Source organism: Sapajus apella, unplaced genomic scaffold, assembly GCF_009761245.1.
Source record: "Sapajus apella isolate SASKATOON/1434 unplaced genomic scaffold, GSC_monkey_1.0 scaffold70, whole genome shotgun sequence".
NCBI classification, from domain to species: domain Eukaryota; kingdom Metazoa; phylum Chordata; class Mammalia; order Primates; family Cebidae; genus Sapajus; species Sapajus apella.
In genome coordinates, this window is record NW_022437010.1 from 2,806,316 (window position 1) to 2,827,251 (window position 20,936).

Sequence of the window (20,936 nt, forward strand, 5' to 3'; positions counted from 1 at the left end):
TACCATTAATAAGCCTATATACCATATAACTTAAGTGTGTTCATCTATGAGACTTTGGAGACACAAAATCGAGGAAAACCACAGGAAGCCAGGAGGAAGTCAGAACAAGGCTTGGAGGATTATTCTGGTACAGGCTTTCCCTAAAAGAGGTCAGCTAGTGATCTGAGAACTCACCACTCTGAGCTATGCAGCCACGAGACTGAATCCTGCACCTCGGAACTACAGCTGGGTTAGTTTTGACTCTGGACTTGGTAGTACTTTCGAATGGAGGAAATCTGCACTGGGGAAGAAGGCAGAGCAATGTCTGTACCAGGGGTCTCTTACATTACAGTGAGGGCCTCAGAATCCCAGGGAGGCTTGTTAAAACACAGGTTGCTGGAGTCTCGGTCTCAGTAGGCCTCAGGAGGGGCCTAGTATTTGCATTTCAAGCAACTTTACAGGTGGGAATCCCCAGAGCACACTTTGAGAACCACTGACTTAGAGTGAAGCCACTCTGCAGACCCTAGCCCACAAAGCTAGGCTGGACCATGCCACCCTCATTCTGAATATTTCTGAAATGGCTCAGCAAACTACCCCTTCCCCTTTCCTATTTAAATCATGTATAGTAGTTAGTCACTATTCTCTATTTTGAACCATAAACCATGCTGAAAACAATAAAGAAATTGAATCTCTATAGTGAAAACAGAAGAGTGAAATAAAACATTCAAGTCAGGTATTATTGTTTTTTTTCTTTTATCTTAACTTCCCTGCTTACCTGTACTACTATATGCTCATTTTTTTTTATTTCTCTGTCTTCTTTTTTAAAGAAAAGAGAATCTGTTTTTTATTTCTAAGACACCACTATATGGTCTAATATCCACTGGCACATACTAGAAGCTCAATAAAAGTTTGCAGAATAAATGAATGTTTAAATAAATTTAAATGCATAAAAGTATAAATGAATGATGTAATCAACTAAAGTTCTATGTATGCTGGGAAAATAAATATAGATGTATTCTGGAGGAAGTTTCAAACAACTTTTGAGTACCTATGATGTGTCAGGGCTAGGTATATGATGATTTAAAAAAAACAAAATTCAATTTGGATCATCATTTAGTTTGTAGTCAAATAGAGAAGATAAACAGCCACGTATCACTTAGCAACAGGGACATGTTCTGAAAAAATGTGTCTTTAGGCAATTTTGTCATTGTGGGAACATCATAAAGTACATTTACACAAACCCAGATGGTGTAACCTACTACATACCTAGGCCATGTGGTAGAGCCTATTGAGCCTTGGTTACGGAACTGTACAGCATATTACTGGGCTGAATACTGTAGACAGTCATAACACAATGGTAAGAATTTGTGTATTTAAACATAGAAGAGGTAGAGTGGAAACTTATACCTTTTATACTGTATGAAAGATCTTAAATGGTACATCTGTAAGAGCACTTACCATGAATGAAGCTTACAGGACGGGAAGTTGCTCTCTGTGAGTCAGTGTGAGTGGTGAGTGAACATGAAGGCCTAGGACCTTACTGTACATACTGTAAACTTTATAGTTCTGTACGTTTAGGCTGTATTAACTTTATTTTTAAATATTTTTAATTTCTCAATAATCAACTAACCTTAGCTTACTGTAACCTTTTTCTGCACTTTTTATTTTTTTTAACTTTTAGACTCTTTTGTGACAATACTTAACTTACAACATGAATGTATTGTATAGCTTTACAAAAAACATTTCTTTTTATATCCTTATTTCATAAGCTTTTTTTTCTATTTTTAATTCAAAAATTTTTCTTTTTACTTCTTAAACATTTTTGTTAGTTAAAAACAAAGACTTAAACACACACATTAGCCTAGGCCTACACAGGGTCAGGATCATCAAGATGTCACTGCATGTTCTCACTCATAAGTGGGAGTTGAACAATGAGAACACATGGACACAGGGAGGGGAACACACTGGGGCATGTCATGGGTGGTAAACAAGGGGAGGGAGAGCATTAGTACAAATACCTAACGCATGTGAGGCTTAAAACCTAGATGACAGGTCGATGGGTGCAGCAAACCATCATGGCACACGTGTTCCTATCTAACAAATGTGCACGTTCTACACACATATCCAGGAACTTAAAGTAAAATAAAAGAGAGAAAAAAAGATATCACTAGGCAGTAGGAATTTTTTAGCTTCATTATAATGTTATGCAACAATTGTTATACCTGTAGTCCATCACTGACTGAAACATTGTCATGTGGTGAACAATTGTACATTAAAGACATAATTACCTGTTCAACACCCGCCTCAATTTTCTTATTCTGTGTATGTGAGTATGTGATATTTGTAAGGTTGAGAATAATGACTAAATAAAGTTAGAGAGAGAACAATTTACATTAATCATACAGCTCCTATGTAAACTTCTTGTTTGTCAAACACACCCTGAATAGTTTTGTAAAGTATTATGTTGCCAGAACCTAAAGTACAATAAAAAATAAATAAATAAAACAAAATCTGAAAAAAAAAGACATAATTACCAATGTCTAAAATAGATTGTGAGGGAGAAACACACAGTGCGTGGAAACTCAGGCATGCTGCAGTGGTATGGGAAATTTCTTTGCACTCTGAACAGTAAGAGAGAATCATCCAGATTTAAAGTGTGAAGATGTAAATTTGAAAACAAAAATTCACTTATACATGAAATACATGAATATATCATATAAATCATGTTGATAGTAGATTTGGACTCTGCAGCAAGAAGACCACCTGTTCTTTCAAATGTTTTCAGGCAAATAAATATCACTGGTTTATAAAAACTCTGGATTTTTATCAAAATTAAAATAGTATACAAAGAAGAAATCCAAGTTTTTAGTGAATGACTATAAAGAGAAAAGGAGTAACAATAAAAAGAGCAGTAACGTGTTTGCTGTAACTAGCACTTATCAGCTCAAATCTTATTAAGGCATGGATTACCTCAAATGCCCTAATTATATGTTCAGAATGAGCTACATCTCTTGCTAAGAGTATCAGGGTAAAATAAAAGCATAATGACTTTAATTCTATCATCACTTTGGCTCTTGGTGGTACAACTTAAAAGTTTATTTAGAACTGACAAAATGCTACTTCTAAGGAACATTTTTTGAAAAAAAAGTATATAATAAAAGTCATAATGTGAGTCTTCCATAAAAAGAACTTCGCTTACTGTAAAAAGAAAATTTTAAGCAAATATTGACTTGTATTTTTTAAATCATGCAATTCACACAAATTTCTTCTCTGGACAGCTGGATGTTCCATTGTTTCCAAGTAAAAATAGTAGATCATTTGCCCCTGGTTAACTCAAAGCCCATTAAAAATAAGAAAAACATAAATTTGGAATTTAAAAATTACTAGATGTTAATATTTCCGCTTGTATATCTTCTCAGAATTTTAGCAATATTCCCATAACCCACTGTGTAAAAATGGAATGAAATATTTTAAGACTTCACTGTGGAATTACATGATCAGGAATAAATTTCAGACTCCAATTATTTGAAGGAGCAATCATTGAACACCTGTTGGAACGTGGCACATGGTTATCCACTGGGGGATGGCAGTAGCATTTAAGTTGCAGCCAAAAGTACACAAAGATACAGAAAGTGAGAAAGAGCATGATGTACTCAATAAATTAATACGGCCTCAAAACAAGATTGATGAGGGTAGGAAGTGGTTGTTGACTGAGGAAAATAAGCTGGAGAGGGAAGTAAAGGCCAGAACACAAGGCATGTTATAAGTCATGTATCCTAGTTTGTGTTTTCCGAAGAGTGACAGACAGGCCTTGGATACAGGTCATTTATTTAAGATTTAATTTCAGAATGCACAAGCAAGGAAGATGTAAAAGTGAGATAAGGAAAGAAGATAAAACAAACAAAAACAAAACAGTGTGTTATTGAGCTAGTCGATTATTGGCAATGGGCCTCAACCCTATATGCCTACATGGCATCCCTCTGAGATACCATGTGTAGTCGTGGCCTCCAGTGCCCTCAAGGGTCTAAGAAGAATCCCACTGAAGCCTGGGAGGCTGGGCTGGTGCAAGAGGCTGGCACATCTACCCATTGATGCCATCCTCCATTGTGTGAGAGTTGCCCCAGGGGTGCCACACTGTGCGGTGAGCAGCTCCATGGTATAGAGAAAGCCCTGATATAGAGACAAAGAGAGATCATATAACTCATAGGGGACCCAATGGCTTTTGAGATACTGCCCCAAATTTCAGACATGCTGATGGATACAAAAGATATGGGCCTAGATTGTGCATTCATGTGACTGTTTTCATGTTACTGGGTTTTAAGCAATGAAAAGACACAATCAGATTGTGATTTGCCAAGTTTATTCTAACTGTAGTTAAACAAAGAGATTGAAGCTGAGCATAAAAAACAATGCCCAGTTAGAAAAACAAATACATAGAATGATTCTAGATAGGAAAAAGTAGAGGGATTCATGTGCGATTTTGGAAGCAGAACGGACTGAAGGATGATGGATAAGGACAAGTTAAGGATGACCCTGAGCTTTCTGGCTTCTACAGTGAATGACAATGACTCAATTCAGAAATACGACAAGGGATCATGTGGGTTTCTAAAGTAGAAAAACAAGAAGTTATATTCATTATTCATGTCATTAAGTGATTCAATGATAATGTTTTGAGGACTGGCTGATCTAGGAACTGGAGATTCAGCAGTGAAAAATATAGATAATATCCATACTCTCCAGAGTTTATATCCACTGGGAAAAAAAACAAAGCAAACAAATAAAAAGATAAATACAACAATTTCAGACATGGACAAATGATATAAAGACCATAAAAGAGGAGGATGAGATAAAGTGTAATGAGAGTGGGTTGAGCTCCTTTGGAATGAGTGCTCAGGAAAGACCTCATGAAGAAGCAATATCTGCACCAAGATCTTAATAACACAAAGAAATGACAGGAAGATCTAAGAGAAAACTATTCCAGGCAGAGGGAAGAGTGGGGGCCAAGGGTAGGATGCAAGCTGGTACACACAAGCAGCAGAAGGAGACCATATGGGTGAAGTTAGTGAAACCAGGTGAGCCTGGCATGAGGTGAGAGCAAGAAGGAACCACAGGGCCAGATCATGACAGGACTAGAGACCATGGATTTCAATGCTGGATTTTTATTTCCAGCATTAAAAATCATTGGTGGTTTTCAAGCAGGAGAATAATGTGATTAGATTTCTGTTTCTTAAAGGTCGCTCTGGATGATTTGGGGAGAATGGATTTTTAGACAGCCAAGAGGAGACACCTGGGAGATTGGTTAATAATGAGAACTAGCTCCAACATTGCTAAGACACTATTCTAAGTGCATTGCAAAGATTAATTTATTTAATCCTTACAGGAACTCTACAAGGTACATACCATTTTTACTCCCTCCTACCTATGAGAACATGCACGTTTCATAACTTGTCCACTGTCAGGAGGTAGCCTGGCTCCAACCCTGTGCTCTAACAGACTATGAATTTTACCATGAGATTTGAGGCACAATGATTGTCCAGGCCAAAGATGACAGAGCAAGTTGAGTGACTAGAGATTGAAACCAAAGTCATTTCAGGGAAAACTGTGATAGGTTGAGGTCCAATCCAATAATGTGGTTAATCTCACAAGCACCTAAGGTCTCCTTCAGTCCTCTAATGAATGGGTTGGTACACTTTATTGAGTTTTGGACAGATTATTAAACTGGAAGAAATTTTCTGCATGTGAATAATTTAATTAGGAAAAAAGTAAAACATTCACAATTGTCTTTAACAGTTTTCAGCATTGACTACAGCCCCATGGTTCTGTAAGTGGAGAGGATAGAAACATTAATTGAACACAGTCAGTATTCCTGAGAAGTTGATACTAGTGTAGGGGACAGTAATACAAACAAATTTATTACAGTGAGTGATCTGGCAAATAAATGTTTAAAAACTGGTACTTGGGAGTAAGAAAAACCTTTATTTGTAGATTTTGCCAATTTGTATGATTTTAGTCTACTGATGTTACATTAACTGACTCAAAGAATTCCAGAATATTTAATACTTGGCTCTCTTGAACTAAGAAAAATTAGCTCCAGCCCTTACAGTACAGTGTGAAGAATGTGGCAGAAAGGTACTGAACAGAGGCTCTAGAACCACAGAAAGAATCCTGACTGATTATGCCCAAGAAAGTCATGCAACACTTCAACGAGGCAATGGCATTTGACCCCAGTCTTTAAGAAGGGAGGAGGAAAACTGTCCATTTTTGTATAGTCTATGACGACTCCAGTTTACATATTGTCTTTAGAAGATTTCTTACTACAATGGTAGCATCAAGTAGTTAAAACGAAGACTACAAGGGGTCACAAAGCCTAAAACCTGTGAGTCTTTCCAGAATAAGTTGCCAACCCTTCCATTAATTGAATACAGAAATCAACTGAACTCTTAATAGACAAATTTCTTTGGCTTTCAAACCACTAATACAATTTCTTCCATCCTACTCTCTGCTGATGAGCTTGCTTGAGATTTGACTGAGAAATTGAAGCAATCCAAACACAGTATCCGCATCTACGCACCAAATAGAATCTATCAGCATATCCTTGCTTTTTCTTCTGCTACCATGGGTAAATGATCGATGTGCCTATCTAGAGCCAATCTTTTCATTTGTATACTACAGACCCTTCCCTCAGGCTCGTCCAAGGTCACTGGTCCAAGTATCCAAGCCTCTCTTCCCTGCATCATCAGATTTTTCTCTCTCCACGGAATCATTCTGATTAATATACAAACATGCCATTATTCTCATTTATTATTATTATTATGGTAAATAACATTTGACATGATATCTATCATCTTAAATTTTTAAGTGTATAATACATTATTTTTTACTCTAGTTACAAGGTTGCACCATGTCTCTCTAGAGAGATTATTCATGTTGCTTGACTGAAATGTATACCCATTGATACATACTTTCCCATTTTCTGTCCCCCACAACAATCACCATGCTATTCTTTGATTCTGTAAGTCTGACTATTTTAAACACCTCATCTAAGTGGAATCATGCAGTATTTGTCTTCCAGTGACTGACTTGTTTCACTTCGCATAATGTCCTCGAGGTTCCCTCAAGTTGTCACATTTTGCAGGATTTTCTTCCCTTTATAAGGCTGAATGTATTCAATTGAATGTGTATACCACATTTTCTTTATCCATCCATTTGTCAATAGACATTTACATTGTTTCCACGTCTTGGCTATTGTGAAGAATGCTGTAATGAACATAGGAATGTTTATATCTCTTTGACAATGACTTCGATTCTTTTGGATAAATGCCCAGAAGTGGTATTCTGGATCATATGGTGGTTCTGTTTTTTATTTTCTCATAAACTGCCATATTATTTTCCATAGTCGCTGTACCAGTTTGCATTCTCACCAACAGTGTGCAAGTGTTTCAATTTCTCCACATCCTTGCCAACACTTGTTTTTTTTGGTTTTACTTTTGATTCTAGTTATCCTAACAGGTATGAATGGATAACTCATTGTGGTTTTGATTTGCATTTCCCTAATTATTAGTGACATTAAGAATGTTTATATACCTATTGGCTATTTGTATGTCTCCTGGAAGCATCACAATTTCTGATGTCAAAATTCATTACAAACCTATATCATTAATGAAAATGATATAGTACTGGCACAATGACAGACATATGGACCAACAGAACAAAATAGAAAATCCAGAAAGAAAACCACAACTCTATGGACAACTGGTCTTCTAAAAGGGTGCTGAGAATATAAAATGGCCAAAATCTCTTCAACAAAAAGTGTTGGGAAAACTGGATATCTGTATGCAAAAGAATGAAATTGGACTTTAATCTTACGCTATAAAAAAAATCAATTCAAAATGGGTTAAAAGCTTTAAACATGAGGCTATAAATCTCAAAAAAAACATAGAATGGTCGTGCATTTATCTTGACGATAATTTCATGGATATACTACCAAAGAACAGATAACAAATATAATAATAAACAAGTTGAACTTACATCAAAATAAAAGGCTTCTGCACAGTGAAAGAAACAATCAACAGAGTAAAAATGCAATCTATGGAATGGGAGATAAATATTTGCAAACCATACATACCTGATAAAAAGCTAATCTCCAAAATATATAACAAATGCTTACAACTTGATAGCAAAAAATAAAACTACTAACCCAATTAAAATGAGCTAAGGACCTGAAGCAACATTTCTCCAAAGAACACATTATAGTGAATTTAAAAAAAAAAAAAAAAACTGGTCCCAATATCTGATACAGCTACCACCCCTCTTATCCGGTTTTCCCAACACCTTTTATTGAAAAGACTTTCCTCATTTTATATTTTTGGCATCCTCTTAGAAAGTCAGCAGAACTTATATTTGTAGTTTTACTTCTAGGATTGCTATTTGTTTCATTGATCTGTATGTCTGTCTTTATGCCAGCACAATATTGTTTTGATTACTAAAGGTTACTCTTCTTTTTACTGCAAATTCCTCAAAGGAGTTGTTCCTAATTTGTCTCTTGTTAATCTCTATTGTATCCACTTCACTCAAGTTTTATCACTCCATCTTTCTTACTCTATCAAAACTGTTCAAGGTCAACAATGACCTCCACATTGTAAACTCAGTAGCTAATTCTCAGCTATGTTATGGTGTGAATGTTAGTGTTCCCTCAAAATTCGTATGTTAAAACTTAATCCCCAATGTAATAGTATTAAAGAATGGAGCCTTTAGGTAGTGATTATAAGAGCTCTGCCCTCATGGATGAGATTACTAACTGTATATAAGAAGCTTGAGGAAGCCCCAGATCCCCTTTATATCCTTCTGCTATGTGAGAACAGAGCAACAAGGCAACATCTTTGAGGCAAAGTGAACTTTGCCGGACACTGAATCTGCTGCCCCCTTGATATTGGGCTTCCCAGGCCCCAGAGCTGTGATACATAAATTTCTGTTGCTTATGTTACCCAGACTACGGAATTTTGTTATAGCAGCTCAAATAAATGAAGACACTAGATGATACAGTTAATCACTGCCAGTTCCTTAAAATACTTATTCACCTGACTTCTAATTAACCATATTCATTTGATTTCCATTTTTGTCAGCATTAAGATCTCGTTGAAAGCATGTATTTCCACCTTCCATGTCATAGATTAGAAAGATAAAAACTGAGGTGAACTTGACATTAAAATTATGCACTCACCCTCAAGTGAAGCCTAAAAGGCATCACAACTCCAATTAAAGGTTTAGGTCATATAGTAGTTTAAATTGATCAATATGAAGACGGAATTGACCCATTACTGGAAAATAAAAGTATGAGCTTGTTAAACTTGAAAGAACTTTGGTGGCAACAACACCTAATTCCATATTCACATGGCAAAAGTGGTTCTGTCTCAGCAAAACAACATTATATGCCACAATGAATTAATCCTAACCATTCAAACACTACACTGATTCCCTAAGAAATTACAAGAAGTGTCTTATGAATGCTTTTGATGCTTTTTCTTCTGTAATAAGATTATGGGTCAGTAACCTCAAAAGTAAATTTTATTTCTATTTCTTTAAAATAAAGCAGATTTCACAAGTTAATGTTTTATTTTCTCCTCTATTTAACAATTGAGATATATCTAAGCTTCAAAAGAAAACAGAAACGACTTTTACACTGACCTCATCATATCTTCCTTATCTTCTTTTGACGTATACGCTCTGTATTAATTGGTTCTTAATTAAGCTTTGTGCTTCGGGATTTGAAATAGCTTTAGAGTATTGGTAGCCAGTTTCTACTCTTGTTCCTTTTTTTTTTTTTAACAATGTTGATTGAAAATTAATTCAATGTAGAAGAAAATGACGATGTACTATGTAGCAACGTGGCCTGTGGGTGCTCAATTTAAAAACCCTGTCAATTAGGGTCGTAATTTCAACTAAAGTTTGCATATAGACACTAAAAAGGCATCATCCTAGAGCCTAAAGGCATAATCCATGCTCAGAAGAATCTCTTTTGTTAGTAAATGAAGATATTATTCTTTATTTGGAAAGAGGACAAAAATATTTATTGCTGGCTTTCAATTTCTAGTTAAACAATATGAAATTATTGAGTGTAATTGTATCCTGCATAAGGTCTTAATGTAACATGCATGGAGACCTGAAAATACACACACACACAAATTTCTGAAAGTTCCTGTAAAGCCAGCCCCCAGCTATAGAGATCTGAACAACATTTGATTAAGATTTAGATCTTATTGCTTTTTTCCTTACCCAGTGGGAGTCATTTTATTTTTTGTCTGTTCAGAGTAAAGAATTACTAGAAAACTATATTCAGATGGTTCATAACAATCAGGTGATTGTTCTTTTTCTTAATTGTAGGCTTGATTTTTCTCTTTTAAAATTCATATTTATCTATTGTCTGATTATGTTCCCATAAATCCACATGCTACATGATGGATAGGAGTATCGTAATTCAATTGCTTTAACAATGGCCAATAACCAATGGAAAAATATATTCTTAGGTTACTTAATGCAAATCTACAAAAGCCTTTTAAATTTTGTCCCGATTTTCTAATATTGAAACTGCATGCTGCCATATTTAACAGCAAGTAAATTGCTAAAACCTAAGTGCTAGTATTACCTTTGCTGAAAGTCAAATGAGAACATGTAGAAACTAGATTAATGTTGAGATATAAACTTGTATTTCTTTTTAAGCCATATTCACAATATGTATGCCATTAACACAGAGTACTAACCAGTCCAGTACATTTGGTTATTTCTGATTCTGAGTAAGAATGAATATTTACTAACAAAATTCTGGGAAACTTGAATCTATTAACATCAATCATTTATGTCCCAATGTCAGAGCATTCTTGTTCCCTATCCAGTAGTCATTTTCCTCTTTTCCCCTAGCAACTGAACTGTGGACATTGTACCAAAATTGTGCACTTCACAGCTACATTGTGGCAAATGACCAACTCCTGACCCATAGTATAGGTTATTGGTCATTCCATAGGTCTACGAAACTTCTGAAAATTCTCCTTAAAAAAGAGATCTGACACCATTGTTTCTCAAACTGTTGTTAATGATTCCTTGGGAGTCTAGGAGTTCAACTATGATTTTTAAATGTTTGTTTATTTTTTTATCTTATGTTAAAAAGAATGTGTACAACTTTGAAAGATAAAACTTCTATTTTGCAATGAGGCTTCTCACTTTAAAGCCATCGTCAAATGGCTTTTCTTTCTTAGCTAGGATTACTCCCAAAGCAGGATCTAATGCAAATATTTGCTTGTGCTTGTTCACATGGGAATTTGGTCCCAGGGAGAAGTACATGCTGAAGAATAAAAGAGGGAAGAAGAGGAAAACCAACACAAAGATTTTTTATCTGCTTGGCAAATGCTATAGGAAGCTGGTTCTTGATCTCCTGGCAAATACTGAGGGAACATTCAAAAAACATCACAAAATTGCCTGGTCAGGAGACAAAAGAGGTTAAGAGGAGCCCCACAGGTGGTAGTTTTCCTACTTCCGGATTGCACACAAATGAGTGCAAAGTGGTTTCTCAAGAACATGTCCTGAAAAGGCATCACAGAACACCAGGGCAGGAGCCAAAAGGTGAGCTGAGTAGCTCAAGCTGAACCACTGGATGACTGGTAGGCTCATCAAAGCCTGTATAGTAGCTAGGGTAAGAGTTGGAGCCAGGAGAATTTTGAGGGATACAATATAATCTACCATCTGTACCACTCAGATCCATTTATGCACTCTATTACTCCAGTCTAGTACATTGTTGTGTGCTAGATAGGCACAACTTAGCAAAGATGTTATACAACAGAGCTAGTAGAACAAGCTAGATTGCCCCTATTACTTCTGAGCCTGATATTCATTATAGCTGTCCCCAACACATGGGGATTACAATTTAGATTACAATTCAAGATGATATTTTAGGTGGAGACACAGCCAAACCATACCTTTATGCCCCTGACCCCTTCCTAATCTCATGTACTCACATTTCAAAACACAATCATGCCCTTCCAACAGTCCCCCAAAGTCTTAACTAATTCCAGCATTAACCCAAAAGTTCAAGTCAAACATCCTTTCCACCTATGAGCCTGTAAAATCAAAAGCAAGTTAGTTACTTCCCAGATACAATGGGAATACAGGAATTGGTTAAATACACTCATTTGAAATGGGAGAAATTTGCCAAAACAAAAGACCTACAGGCCCCATATCCTATGAGGGCAGTCATTAAATCTAAAAGTTCCAAAATGATCTCCTTTGACTCCATGTCTCACATTCCGGTCACATTGATGCAAGAAGTGGGCTTCCATGGCCTTGGGCAGCTCTGTCCCTGTGGCTTTCCAGGGTACAGCCTCCCTTCCAGTTGCTTTCACAGGGTGACACTGATTTTCTGCAATTTTTCAGGCACACAGTACAAGCTGTCGTGGATCTCCCATTCTGGAGTCTGGAGGACAGTGGCCCTCTTCTCACAGCTCCACTAGGCAGAGCCCCATTGAGGACTCTGCATGGAGGCTCAGACCCCACATTTCCCTTCCCCACTGCCATAGCAGAGGTTCTCCTTGAGGGCTCCACCCCTGTGGAAAACTTCCTTCTGGACATCCAGGTGTTTTCGTACATCCTCTGAAATATAGGCAGAGGTTCTGAAACCTCAATTCTTGACTTCTGTGTACTCATAGACTCAACACCACATGTAAGGCACTAAGGCTTGGGGCTTGCAACGTCTGAATTAATGGCCCAAGCTGTATGTTTGTCCCTTTTAGCCACAACTGAGAAAGAAGCAGTCGGGATGCTGGGCACCATGTCCCAAGGCTGCACAGAACAAGGGGTCCTGGGGCCTGGGTCATAAAACCATTTTTCTCTCATAGGTATCTAGGCCTGTGATGGAAGGGGATGCCCTGAAAATCTCTGACATTCCCTGGAGACATTTTCCCCATTGTCTTGCTGATTAACATTCAGCTGCTTGTTACTTATGCAAATCTCTGCAGCAGGCTTGAGTTTTGCCCCCAGAAAATTAGTTTTTCTTTTCTATTGCATTGTCAGGCTGCAAATTTTCCAAACTTTTATCCTCTAATTCCTCTTGAATGCTTTGCCACTTAGAAATTTATTTTGCCAAATACCGTAAATCATCTCTCTCAAGCTCAAAGTTCTACAGATTTCTAGGGCAGAGGAAAAATGCCACCAGCCTCTTTGCTAAAGCATAGCAAGAGTCACCTTTATTCCAGTTTCCAACAAGTTCCTCATCTCCATCTGAGACCACCTCAGCCTGAACTTCATTGTCCATATCTCTATTAGCATTTTAGTCAAAGCCATTCAACAAGTCTCTAGGAAGTTTGAAATTTTCCTACATTTTCCTGTCTTCTTCTGAGCCCTCCAGACTGTTCCAACTTCCATCTGTTAACCAATTCCAAAGTCACTTCCACATTTTTGCATATATTTACAGGGTATCCCACTACCCAGTACCAATTTACTGTATTAGTCTGTTCCCATGCTTCTATGAAGAAATACCCAAGACTGAGTAACTTATTAAAGAAATTAGGTTTAATTGATTCACACTTCCACATGGCTGGGGAGCCCTCAGGTAACTTACAATCGTGGTGGAAGGCACCTCTTCACAGGGTGGCAGGAAAGAGAATCGTAGAGAGAAGGGGGAGAAATCCTCTTATAAAACCATCAGGTCTCATGAGAACTCACTCACTGTCATCAGAACAGTATGGGGGAAGTGCCCACATGTTCCAATCACCTCCCACAATGTCCCTCCCCCAATATGTGGGGATTACCATTCTGATTACAATTCAAGATGAGATTTTTTTGTGGATTCACAGCCAAACCATATCACCACCTGAGCTCCACTTTCTGTCAGATCAGCAGCAGCCTTAGATTCTCATAGGAATGCAAACTCTATTGTGAACGCACATGTGAGGGATCTAAGTTGTACACTCTTTATGATAATCTAATGTCAGACAATCTGCGGTGGGACACGACCCCCTGCCTCTGGTTCATGAAAAAATTACATTCCATGAAACTGGTTCCTGGTTCCAAAAAAGTTGGATACCACTTAGACAAAATGGAACAATCCTCTGAAACACATACACACACATACATACACACAAATGGCTACAAGGAAAAACTTGAAATCATTTGAATAGCTCTTTAACTGTTAAGAAAATTAAAATTGTAATTTTTAAAAATTCCCAAAACATAAATCTCCAGACCTCAATGAATTTACTGGAGAAGTCCACCAAATGTTTAAAGAAAGTTAATGCCAATTCTAAACAATATCTTTCAGAAAAAGATAAAGGACAAACACTTCTCAATTCATTCCACAAAGCTAGGATTACCACAAAAACCAGAAAAAGACAGTACAAACAGAAAACTACAGACCAATATCTCTCATTAATACAGACACAACAATCATTAGCAAAATCTTAGCAAATAAATTGAGCAACATATGAAAATAATTATGCACCATGACTAAGTGTGGCTTATAAGTACACAAGTCTGGTTCAGTAATCATAAATCATTGTAGTACACCATATTAATACACTAATGAAGAAAAATAAACACGAAATTTAACAAAATGTAACACATATTTCGAAGGAAAGAAAGCTGTCAGAAAATTTAGAATACAGGGAAACTTTCTTGACTTAATAAAAAGTACCTGCAGAAAAACCTGTAGATAGCATTATACTTAATAGTGAAAGATCAAATTATCTCCCTGTAAGAATAGAAAGAAGGCAAGGGTATCCACTCTCACTACTTTTAATCAAAACAATGCTGGAAGTTTTAGCTAGTCCAAGAAGGCAATAGAAAGTGTTCACATTGGATAGGGAGAAATAAAATAGTCCTTACTTGCAAATAACATAATCATCTGAATAAAAAAATCCCCAATAAATCAACAAAATGAACAAAAACATAAAACACCAATAAAAGAATTATAGAACTTGTAAGTAAGCTCAGGAAAGTTTCAGGATATGAGATAAATATACAAAAATCAATTGTATTTCTCTACACTAGCAATAAACACAAATATTTAAAATAAAATAAAATTTACTGTACAATTGTAAATTGTTCAAAGAAATAAATACATAAGTGTTAATCTAATAAAACACATATAAGATTTGTATGTTGAAAACAAAAAACTAATAGAGAAAACCAAAGAAGATTGAAATAAATGGATGGCTATAGCATGTTCATGGGATGAAAGACTAAACATAGCAAAGGTATCAATTCTCTCTAAATCAATAGGCAATCTCACCAAAATACCAGCAAGATTTTTTATATACATAGACAAGGTGATTTTTAAATATGTAAAAAATGCAAAAGAACCAAAAAAGCTAAAATTATTTTGCATTAAGAATTCATCTACTAGATTTTAAGAATTATGTTATTGCTTCAATAATTAAAATGATGTCGTACTGGCAGAAGATAGACTCGTAAATCAGTGGAAAAAAGCAGAGATCCCAGAAATAGTCCCACACGAATATGCCCACTTAATTTTTGACGAAGATGCAAAAGCAATTCAATAGAGAAAAGGTAGCCTTTTCAACAAATGATCCTGGAGCAATTGGATATTCGGAAGCAAAAGAGAGGGAGAGGAAGAGGAAGACAGAGAGACAGACAGAGAGAGAGAAAGAGAAAGAACCCAAATTCAAGTCTCATATCCTATAAACTCAAAATAGATTGGATCATGAATTTAAATGTAAAAAGTAAAACTGTAACACTTTTAGAAAACAGTAGGAGAAAATCTTCAGGATCTAAGGCGAAGCAGAGTTCTCAGATTTTACACTAAAAGCATAATCCAAAGAAAGAAAAAAAAATGACAAGTTGGACTTCATCAAAATTAAAAACTTTTGTATTGCAAAATGCCCTGTTACAAAGACAAAATAACAAACTACAGACTGGGAAGAAAATATTTGCAAACCACATATTTGACAAAGGACTAGAATATATTAAAACTCTAAAATTTAACAGTAGAAAAAAAATCAAACAATTCAATTATAAAATGGACAAAAGAGATAGGAGATATGTCATTAAAGAGAATATACAGATGGCAAATAAGCCCAAGAAAAGATGTTCAATATTATCAGTCATTTGGAAAATTTAAATTAAAATCATAATGAGATATCTAATTTATCAGAATGGTTAAAATCAAAAATCGTTACAAGACAAAATGCTGGAAGGAATGCAGAGAAACCACCAAATCACAACTACGTTGTAAGTGAAAATGTAAAATGGTGGAACCACTCTGGAAAACTGTTCATAGGTTCTGAAAAATCTATAATGCAACTCTCCTACAACCTAATAATTCTACTCTTGGACATTTCTCTCAGAGAAATAAAAACATGTTCACCCAAAGACATGAGCACAATTGTTCATAACAGCTTTATACACAATAGCCTGGAAACAACCCAGATGTTCTTCATGAGGCAGAGGTTGAACTATGTAATATTCATACCATGTTTTGCACACTCAGCAATAAAAAGGAATAAACTACTGATACATGCAACAGCCTGGATGAATTTCCAAGAAATGAGACAGAGTGAAAAGGGTCAGTCCAAAAAGTTACACCTTATATGATTCAATTTATACAACACTTTTAGATGAAAATATTATAGATACAAACCCAGAATTCAAGCTACCTGGAATTAAGGAAGGAATGCAGGCAGGAGGGAAAGGCAGGTGGCACTAAAAGTGCATGAGAAATGTTTGTGGTAATAGGAATGTTCTCTGTCTTGCATGTATCAGTGTGAATATCCTGAGAGTGAGAATGTACCACGGTATCTTAAGATGTTACCATTGGGGGAAAGTGGGTACGTGGTATTGTGAACTCTGCATATTACATCTTATGCTGTGTGTGAATTCACAATTACCTAAAAATTAAAATTAAATTATAAATTATATGTGGTAGCAATAATCCCATTATTTTCTTCAACTTGTGTCTAAATCCAGGTGTTATTTTTTCTATATGCTGCTACATAGTGTGATATTTATTACTTCCAGAATGTACTAACTGCATTGTCAAAGAGTTTGAAATTATTTTCATAGAAAGAACAAAAGAAACAAACCTCAAATGGTCACTGTTTCATTGTTTTCTTTTTGCTGATTTTATAATAAACTATTTTAAAATATCCTTCTGTACTGTTTTCTAATTGTACTTTTGTATTTAATTCATAATCCAAAGGTTTTTTAAGTATACTGATATGTTTCATTTCATTCTAATGATTAAGAACGGGAATAAATGACAGTACAGTTTTTTTCACCAGATTTAATGGAGTGCAATGGAATTAAAAAGAAATGAAATTAAGTTTTACTCTTGGCAGAATAAGTCTTCCACTTTTCTTCCAATTTTAAAATATAATTGAAACAGTAGAAAAATTGCATTATATTCATTGAATTTTGCTTGGTAAGATCAACCACATTTCATGAGTAAAATACATTATCTGTGAAACACATTGGGTTTTACTCAATTCAAGAGTAGCTATAAGCTTTTTAGCTTGAGATGGGTTTTGTTGTTATTGTTTTTTGTTGGTAGTTAACCCAAAAAATCAAGGACTAAGAAGTGAAACTTTTTCCTTAATAATAGAACATTAATTTAAGATTCCAAAGTGATTAAGTGGACCCTGGTTACTTAAGGGCTATTTATCAAGTGTATGTCCATGTTTCTATATTCTCCCCATGAAGTTAAGTGTGAAATGGCTGTAACCTCTCAGGAACTCCAAAGAAAGATGCTCCCAGCCCAGCTGCACCATATAGGAGACTTGAATCAGTTACCATAAAATGTCATTGCTTAGTCAGGCACCGTCTTATCACTAAGATTTCTTAGAGAATCTTGCAAATTTTAGTCATGTGGCTCAAAGAGTACTGCTCAGTCATTCAAAGTAGACCCATTGAACAGTAGTTTATGGTTTATGAACCAGAGATGAGTTTAGGAAAGCCAAATCTGCCTCTACGTCCTGCAAAGAAACCAGTGTTCCCAGTCATTTGAAGTTAATATATGATCACTTAAAAAAAAATCACAAAAATATTGAAGGATAAAAGGAATAAAAGGAAAGGTAAGAAAAAGAGCAGAGACAACCAATCAAAATCAATAATCCTGGACCTGTGTTTTAACAAATTTAAAGAGTAAACATAATCCCAGTTCTTCTGATTTACTTTTGTTGAAGTTACTCAAAGGGACACTTAAACATATTTGTCTTCACAAATATGCTTAGCCAACACTTTTTAAGAGCTTCTTGGGCTTTTGACAATCAATTAGATATACAGTATTTTTTTCACCATTTTGTGCAAAGTAACAAATTCATTTCCAGTGTTTAGATCAACTGCAGTAGCATTAATAATACAGTAAATTTATGGATAATGCTATTTGCAATCCAATGTTATATTAATAATCAATATTTTAACCTCATATTCCATCCTCCACTCATCAAAAAATTTCAGAAAAACAAAATGAGCCCCTTTTCAGAAAAACACTGGAGACTGTTGTAATGAAACATCACCCAAGTCATCATATATTCACGCATCATAAACTTATTCTGTGTACTGCTTAGACAAACTATTTCAAATCATTCTAAAATGAGGGACCAGAGCACATAGATTATGAAGTTTCAAAAAGTGGAATGTGATTTACACTCCTTTCATTATTTTCTCAAATTAGAGTTTAGTTGCTGTGATTCTGGGAGTTGACTGGTGCCAAATACCTGTGAAGGAAAAGAACATAACTTTCCAATATTTGGGGATTACCATATTCTGGCCATGCAATCTATCACATTCAATAAATCTTTACATAATTTTTAGAAAAAAAATCACCTAAATGTGTAAAAGCCTGAATAACAAATTATAAAAATCTTTACTTTTTGCTGCATGAAACACCTACATCGAACATTGTGCAATGCATGTAAACCAAGATTACCAATTTGTAAGATTACAATTTTATTCCCAAACCTGTTTCTAGCCCCGTGATTCCCATTTCTATGGATGCAACATTATCTTCACTCTCCCAGGCATAGACATGAAGACTGAAATGCCTTTTAGCTTCTCCCTCCAACCTTCCCTGTAACAACCTCCATTCTTTTGGCTGTTTACTACTTCTGATTCTTCTGACTTTGGTCCTGGAATCTGTTTTCTCTATTCAAGTTCTCATTTCCTCACACCTGAGTGATTGTAAAATTCCCTGCACTTCTCCTCACCTCAGAGCTTCCTCTTCTCTTGTTACTCACCCATATAAGATTACTTTTCTTGTACCATATATTGTATCATAATCCTCTCCTGCTTCAAAACCTTCTGTAACTCCCTTACTGCACAGAAAATTCAAGTTAAATTTCTCAGCCTGACATTCAAGGCCTCATGTGATTTTAATTTCCTCCCCAGGACCCCTCCTGTCTAGCTTTGAGCTGTGACTCCTAGGATGATTTCCCACTGCAAATGTCTTCTCAAACACATTTGCGTGCAATTTCCTATTTCCTGCAGGTATAGATAATTTCTCCCTACTCTGACACTCTGTCTGCATCCCTCAATAGCAGTAATACTGTATTTGTACATGTGCTTTCTTTTTCTTTTTTCCTTTTTTTTTTTTTGAGACAGAGTCTCACCCTGTCACCCAGGCTGCAGTACAGTGGCATGATCTCCTCTCACTGCAACATCAGCCTACCAGGTTCAAGTAATTCTGCTGTCTCAGCCTCCTGAGTAGCTAGGACTACAGGTGTGTGCCACCATGCGCAGCTAGTTTTTGTATTTTTAGTAGAGACAGAGTTTCACCATGTTGGCTAGGCTTGTCTCAAACTCCTGAGCTCCTGATCCGCCTGCCTAGGCCTCCCAAAGTGCAGGGATTACAGGCGTGAGCCACTGCGCCCGGCTGTTTTCTTTTTCTTGGTAGACTATATGTTTTCTGATGTTAGGTACCATGTCATATCCATTATGATGTGATTCACCTTATCTAACCTATGTGGGGTAGACATGTGAGTATTTATTGGATAGACTGACATATCTATCTTGAGAAACAAACTTTTAATTTAAATACTTGCAAATAAAAGTGCCCCCTAGGTTTCCATTATAATTTGTTCATATTTCTTACATTTTATTGGTAAGATAAACGTAGATAGATACAATAGATGAGTTTTAAAGCTGTCTTTTCTGAATCTGTAGTATTTCATTGCAGTGCTGCACAGATTGGTTAATATGTTACAGTTCTTTGGTTTAAAAAAAAGTTCTGAAAATTGCTTGTTGTCATTTTTTAAAGAATTTTGCAATCTATTTGCAACAAAAACATAAATCTAGTCAATAAAATGGGGATGAAACAATAATTATGAGAACAATGATCTTTAAAGGATTCTTTTTTCTATTTTAAATGCCATCTCAGAGGTTGATGCATGGATTTTTTTTTCACCCAGTACAAAGAGAAGCCTTTTTTTAAAAAAATTCTTTGTCTGGACTGAAGTAAAAGAATTTAAAAAGATCTTAAAATAAGGTCACTTGGGCAATCCCCAGCCTTGCGAGGACTATATACAAAGCTAACTGGAAAGAGAGACATATTTTCAAAATTGGGAAGGTGAATGTAGACCTGAACTTGACGTTAACTTTCCTTTATATTTCAACCAGGTGTTTAAACATCCTTTAAAGGCAAAAGTTTCTTTTTCCTCCTAAAATACTCTGCACTTCCATTGAACATTTATAATCTGCTGTGAATTATTTCTCTCATCAGTGTTAGCACTAAGAAGTGTTGTTTTAATAGAATCCAATTCAAAGAAACACAAACTTACATAATACTTGAATTACAAAATAATTCACCACAATGTGCTTTCAAATAATCAGTTCCCTTAGTGCATTTAAAATATCATTCAATTCATAACTTCTCAGAAGCATATTTGTTAGACAAATTGAGGTTCATTTATTCTTTCAATGTTAGGTTACATAGAACCTATGTAAAATGAAATGAATAAAAATAT

General features: G+C 35.6%; 2 long non-coding RNA genes across 2 annotated transcripts in view; one reads left to right on the plus strand and one right to left on the minus strand.

Moving 5' to 3' along the window:
• Positions 1-20,936, minus strand: part of LOC116531293 — a 187,393-nt gene that overhangs the window by 23,684 nt on the left and 142,773 nt on the right. The window lies entirely within an intron of this gene.
• LOC116531294 lies at positions 12,677-17,511 on the plus strand. The gene is made up of 3 exons (XR_004260355.1): positions 12,677-12,989; positions 15,112-15,115; positions 17,481-17,511. It is a non-coding gene; the product is annotated as an uncharacterized LOC116531294 (long non-coding RNA).